At 53.6% G+C, this 6,407-nt stretch overlaps 1 protein-coding gene across 1 annotated transcript in view; it reads left to right on the top strand.

Moving 5' to 3' along the window:
• The first annotated feature begins 1,333 nt into the window (after positions 1 to 1,333).
• The window catches only part of FAM163B (family with sequence similarity 163 member B), a 66,193-nt gene continuing 61,119 nt past the window's right edge, over positions 1,334 to 6,407 (top strand). The window contains exon 1 of the mRNA XM_087704474.1: positions 1,334 to 1,670. The gene's annotated coding sequence lies outside the window, so the exon portion shown is untranslated. The remainder of the gene's footprint in view (positions 1,671 to 6,407) is intronic.

The following is a 6,407-nucleotide window of genomic DNA, read 5'->3' as shown; positions in this document are numbered from 1 at the left end:
GAACCACTGTTGTAGAGGAATGTTGTAGCACTTGGAGGTTTCTCCGTGTCCTCAGGGTCACCTGAGTGGTGCTCCTGGTTCCTGTAGTCTGCAATTTTTTTTCCTCTGGGAATCCATTCCTGGTCCCACTCCATTCCAAGGATGTTCATCCCAAATTGCATAGCTAAAAGTCTGTAGAAATTATCAATCATCCAGGTCATGGTTGTCCCCAAGGTGCTTTTTCAGGAGGCCACTGGATTTTCTGGGTTTTTTTCTTTGAAGAATTTTTGTTTCTCATCCAAGGAGCTTCTTCAGTTCTCACAGTGTTTCAAGGACCCTCTAAAAGGATGCAAAAGACCAGCTGTCTGCAAGGAACATAAATCCTTCCATTCCCCACCATCCAGCCATGCAGCCAGAGCCGAAGAAACCTCTTGGATGAGAAGGGAAACGTCTTCAAAAGAAAAAAAAAAACCAATTGCCTCCTGAAAAAAGCACCTTTGGGACAACCATGACCTGGATGGCAGATAATCTCTACAGACATCTGGCTGATTATGTGACCAAACACAATGCATTAAACTTGTACACTCACAATGATTCTGGGAGGCTGAAGAGCTCTCTTTACGAAGCACCGGAGGAACGTTGGGGAAGGTGAACCAACGGCACCTCGGGGGCTGCCAGCACCTTTCTAGCAAGACAAACACGGCCCATTCGCCCCCGCTGTTGGCCAGGAGAGAGCGGGGCAGGGAAGCGCCCTTCGGACGCCCTCCAGGTTGGGTGGAGATGCGCCTAAACGTCCTTTCCTTGTTCGCCGCCAACGGGCGGCGCCGGAATCCGGCGGGGCATCCGGGGCAGCAACCCGCAACCAGCTGCTCTTGTGGGATCTGGAGCGCAAGGCCGGCCAGACCGGGGGCCGGGGCCCTGCTGGGGGAGGCGGACAAGAGCCGGCCTCCCCCCTTTCCCAGGGCGCAGCCGGAGCGCAACCTGTCCCTCGGCCAGAGAAGAGAGATGTCGAAGCGGCCCCGCTTCCCGGAGCCCCTCGTCCCGGAGCCTCCATCGGCAGGCGCGACGGCGGCGCGGGACTGCGAGAAGCGGGGCGGCCTCGGTGCCGGCCAAGGGCAACCGGGCAAGGCTGCTGCTGCTGCTGCTTGGCGGGGGATCTCCCGGGGCCGGCTTGCCGAGCGCGGGACCGGCCTCCCCCCTCCCCGCGCCAGAAGCGGCACCTGCGGAGGCGGCTGGGCGCGCGCGGCTGAGGGGGCGGGTCCGCGGGGGGGGGGGCTGTCAGAGAAGCGACGACGCCCCCGCGGAGCCGCCTCGCGCGTGCGTGCCTCCTCCTCCTCCTCCCCCTCCCCTCTCGCCGAGAACGGCGGCGCTCATCCTTCGCTCCCTCCCGTCGGCAGCGTCCGAGCCCGCCGCGCCGCTCTGTCCTTTAGCCGCGGCCGGAGGCGCCGCCGCGCGAGCCGCTGTTGCCGGCCTAGCACGACCCAGCTCTCCCAGGGCGGCAGGTGCGGGGGTGGCGCGGCTCCAGGCTCGGTCGCGACTGACGGGCGGCTCTCCCGGGAAAGCAGTTCCCTGCCGGCCGTTTCCCTCGCTGCTCGATGCGCCCCCGGCGGAAGCCCCGGCCAGCGGCGGTGTGCACCTGAAGCAGACGGGCAGTTGCGCCGGCGAGTCCCGCTCCCTTCCAGGCGTCGGAGGTAAGAGATGGACGGCGGCGCCTCCGTCCCGTCCCCCCCCCCCCCGGTCTCTGGAGCGGAGCCTCCGCTGCGCCGCCGCCGTCGCCTCGGCTTTGCTGTCGCGGGCTCCGCTCCGGTCGCGCGTGACGGAGGGGACTTCGAACCTTTTCCCGGAGGAGCCGCGGCAGCTCTGCCGGTCGGCCAGGATGCGGGGCCGCCAGATGCGGCCCCCGCCGCTGCCCGAAACTGGAGCCGCCGAGGGAAGGAGTGGCTCGTGCGTTGCAAGCCGGAGCAGCCGCCCCAGCCCGCGGGAGCCGCTGCCCGGAGGACGCTGGGGGGAAGAGGGGCCCACGAGGCCGGAGAGCCGATGCCCAGCCCGGACCTGGCCTTTCCGGGCTGCGGGAGGAAGGGAGGGCGCCGGGCAGAGCAGCGGAGAAGTTCCGGGGCTGAAGGGATTCGGGAGCCCTGGCTTGGTCCGGAGCTGGGCAGAGAGTGGCCCGGACCGTGGCTCAGGCCGAGGGGCAACCGCCAAGCTCTTCGGAGGGAGGGAGGGAGGCTGACCGCCGCTTCTCTGCCTAGGAGCGAGTCAACCATCCGTAGCCAAGACGGGCGCTGAGCGGAGAAAGTTGCTTCCTCCTCCGGGCGGCGGTTTCCCGGTCTTTATTCCTGACGCCCCGAAGAGAAAGGCCTCGGAAAGGAAGGATGCGAGAGGCGTCTAAAATCATGCGCCCCTCTCCCTGCCTAACTCCTCCGCCGGCCAAGGAGGGAGCTGGCTGGAAGCCGGTTCGGGAAAGGCCCAAGCTCTGCGGCCACAGGTGTGGGGACAGGCCTGTGCCTGCGGGGCTTGAAAGGGACTTCTGACTGGTACTTGGAGGACATTTGCTGGGCTGCAAGAGGGCTCCGGCTGACCTTGGCCGGCCCCAGCAGGCTCTGCTCCTTAGTAGGACTCTTCTTGGTCTCTCTGCTGGTGAGAAGCAGGGAAGGCCGAAGGACCAGGGCAGAAGCCCAAATCCTGAAGCCCTGGAGGGGAACTGCAGTGGCCCTCAGGTGTAAAAGGAGGGTGGAGGAAGAAGCAGGCCCTGTCGGTGGCCGGAAGGGCTGTTGTGCCTCAATCCTCATGAGAGAAGGGCTTAAAGACCCCCACATACACACACACACCTGGGCAAGAGGGTCACCTGAGGGACTTCTGTGCACCCATTGTCTGCTGGCATTGTTCCTTGCAAGGTTTGCCTTTCCAGAGGCAGGAAAGGGGGGCAGATTCTCCACAGGGTGTCCAGAGACTGACCGGGCACACCTTTCAGGACAGAACAGGAGTAGGAATTGACCAGAGCTCACAGACAGCTTGTGCGCTTCTGGGAGGATGAAAAGGTGAGCAATTTTATTTGCAGGGTCAGAAGTCAGAAAATGTTTTAATTGAAGGCTACAGGGAGCCCAGTTTAGGGAAAGCAATAGCCTTGTTTTGCTGGGGTGTGTGTGGGTGTGTACATTAGTTTCCCAAATGGATCCTTTTAGGGATGGGGGGGGGGGGAGTAAACACCAGAGTCTGAGAATTCACTCATTTTTCATTCTGCATCTGCATTTTGATGGCCACCCACAAATCGTGGGCTGCGTGTTTGGTGCCTGCTCTCCAGATGATGCCAAGTGTGGGGAGGAGGCGGTGTGGCTGTGGGGTTAGGTTTTGTGTTGCTGTGCTTGTTAACAGCTGCAGCTCCTCCTCTCTTTATTCATCCTGGGGATTTGGGGGTCCTTGAGAGGGTCCTGCTTGCCACACCTTATGTGCTTGTCTGTTGTGGGGGAGGAGGAGGCGTATGTGAGCTTTTACTTCTACTTTCGTGGACCCTGTCAAGTGGGGATAAGTAGGAGAGCCTGGATGGCTGGACTGTCCACAGGCAGGTAGTTTGGTTGCTAGTCCATTGTTTGGATCCACAAAAACATCTTACCATGCACTTTTTAAATCAAAGAAACAAAAGATCGGTGACAGCACAATAATATATTGTGTATATATTGCAGTGATTAAGCTAAACATTAGGAAAGTTAGAAAAAAGAATTCGTGTAACATGAGCATAAAATCCCTTTGGCCCTTAAACTCAGGGAGGCCTTTTTGAAGCATCTTTAGATCATAAACCAGGTGATTTTCCTCTAATTCAGCCAGAAAATAAGACCTAGAAACAGCAGCCAAGGTCACAGCTGAATGAACTCAGCCTTGTAATTTAGAAGGCTGAGTGAAGCATCTTTTGAACTCATGCTTCTCGACCACCCACTCCTTTTCAATGTCTCTTCCATCCTAGAACTGTCCACTTCAGTTTTGGGGTCCAGAGCCGAGGTGGCGCAGTGGTTAGAGTGCAGTACTGTAGCCACTTCAGCTGACTGTTACCAGCAGTTCAGCGGTTCAGATCTCACCGGCTCAAGGCTGACTCACCCTTCCATCCTTCCGAGGTGGGTAAAATGAGGACCCAGACTGTGGGGGCAATATGCTGACTCTGTAAACCGCTTAGAGAGGGCTGAAAGCCCTATGAAGCGATATATAAGTCTAACTGCTATTGCTATTGCTATTGCAGCCAGAGCCACGACCCATTCCATACCAGCTGTGGCAAGATGGTAGTCAGTCCAGTGCATTTCCATTATGTCATTGGAGCCAAACAAGCAAAATTTCAGGCTAAAATGCAAATTGTTGTTGCTAACGTATGATTTTCTGCTTTTTTTTCTAGCTTCCAAGTTGGCTAATAACAATGAAAAGCATGAAACAATGCAAAATTAAAGCAATACACATTACAAATTAGAATCCTTGTTAAAACAATTTGCCCTTAAGAGCTTAGTGAAATAGAAATAGGTGTTCCTAAAACCTGAGAGACACAAAGAGATCCAAGGATCCCTCATGCCAGAATAGATTTCCTAAATGCGTGGGTATCTGGGGGTGGGGATAGAGACCAAAGCAGGCTCCTTCTCACCTGTCCTTCTGTCATGTTCTGCCACATTTAGTGCCGGTTAAAAAGCAGAAATTTGTTTGCAAGGCTCATCTTGGTGCCAATATTTCTTTGGTTAGTTGGCAGCCGAAGGAAAGGAGACCAGCCATCATTCCTTGCAGCAGCTTTGGAAAATTTGGTCTCTTTGATATCCCCAAAATAAAAGCCCACACACTCCTCCTTGCAGAAAAGCACATACTGTCAAATGTGAGTGTCATGTATTTCAGAACTAAAATATTGACAGGCTTGTTCCAATCAAAATCTTCTGATAAAATTTTGAGTGTGTTTGAATGTAACGTTCAGATTACGGACTCCGTTGCTGTCACTGCCATATTTCAGTTGTTTAAGTTTCAGTAAAAAAAACTGATTTAATTGATATGTGTTGGAGGAGGGAGGGGAAATAAAGCAAACATATTTAATGTAATCCAAATATCACATTCAAATTTTTTTAAAAGTTGCTCTGGGTTCCAAATCAAAATGTTTTTTGAGTATTGGTTTCACCCTGTTTATTCTGCCTCTTTCTCTGAGCAATGCTGGCTAAATCAGATCTCATGTTGGAGAGGGAAATGAAAAAAACAACGGAGGAGGCAATTCCTTTGACTTATCTGCTTCTCTTTCTGTCATTTGCAGTCCCTGGGGCTGCTCGGTTTGAGCGCTCAGGGGAGCCCACAGCCAGTTAAATATGAAATAAGAAAAACAGTCAGAAAACAAATGATCAGTTTGAAATCTGGTGAAAGAGAAACAGCCTCTGCTGGGACTGAGACGAGAGGGCAGGGCATGCAGAAGAGGTTGGATTCGGAGGGGTAGTCCTGAAAATGAATTCCCCTGAGCAATGGCCCCTTCCATTTGGGGTGGCCTTTGTGTGGGGTGTCCCGTGGCTGCTTTGCCACAAAGAGAGCAGATTCGGCATCTTGCTAACTTGCACACCATGCTGCTTCACCAGTGCAGGTTGTGCTGGAATAGTCTCTCAAATCTATTGAACCTTGGATGAGCATTGCATCCCCTCCCCCATTCAGCTCATACTCAACTCTTTTTGTTCTTTCCAACTTGGTGGGATAAAATCCAGAAGATCAGGCATCGATCATGCCAGGAAGCATGGTGGAGAGCAGCCCAGATTGCATCGGTATATATATCCTTTGCTGCTACCTCCAAAGCCATCATAGAGGTAGTGTCTTTCAAGACCACACCCACTGGCTACCTGGCCTTGGAGAACCCCCTGTGCAGTGGGGAGACCTCCAGAATTGCCCGCTTTGCCCATGAGGCTCCTGGGGAAACCCTCCTCAGACTCTGCCTTGGTCTCGTTTGTAAGGCCACACCTAGACAGTTTTGGTCACCACACTATAAAAAGAGGTTGAGACTCTAAAAAGAGTGCAGAGAAGAGCAACCAGGATGATGAGAGCTTAAATATTTATTTGTTTGTTTGTCAACAAGTACAAAGAAACAAGTATGAAAACATATGGAAAAATGGCACAATTAAATGGATATAAATAAGCAAAACAGCCATAAACACATAAAAAGTACATATGGGACAGTAGGGTAGGGACGATAGGCACGCTGGTGCGCTTATGCACACACACCCCTTAGGAACCTCTTAAGAAACGCGTAAAGTCCACGGTAGACAGCTTAAGGCAAAAGGTATTGGGGTTAGAGGAACTAACAACAGGATCAGTTAGGGTGTTCCACACATTTACTACTCTTGCTGAAATCGTTTTTCCTGCAATCAAGATTAGAATGGATTACATTTAGTAAATATATAAAGAACGGTTGCAGGAACTGGGCATGGCTAGTCTAGTAA

Source organism: Thamnophis sirtalis, unplaced genomic scaffold, assembly GCF_051295495.1.
Source record: "Thamnophis sirtalis isolate CommonGarterSnake01/CBP01778 unplaced genomic scaffold, rThaSir2_p1.2 scaffold_2, whole genome shotgun sequence".
Classification (NCBI taxonomy): domain Eukaryota; kingdom Metazoa; phylum Chordata; class Lepidosauria; order Squamata; family Natricidae; genus Thamnophis; species Thamnophis sirtalis.
Note: the sequence above shows the minus strand (reverse complement) of the source record. Positions and strands in the feature narration are given on the sequence as shown.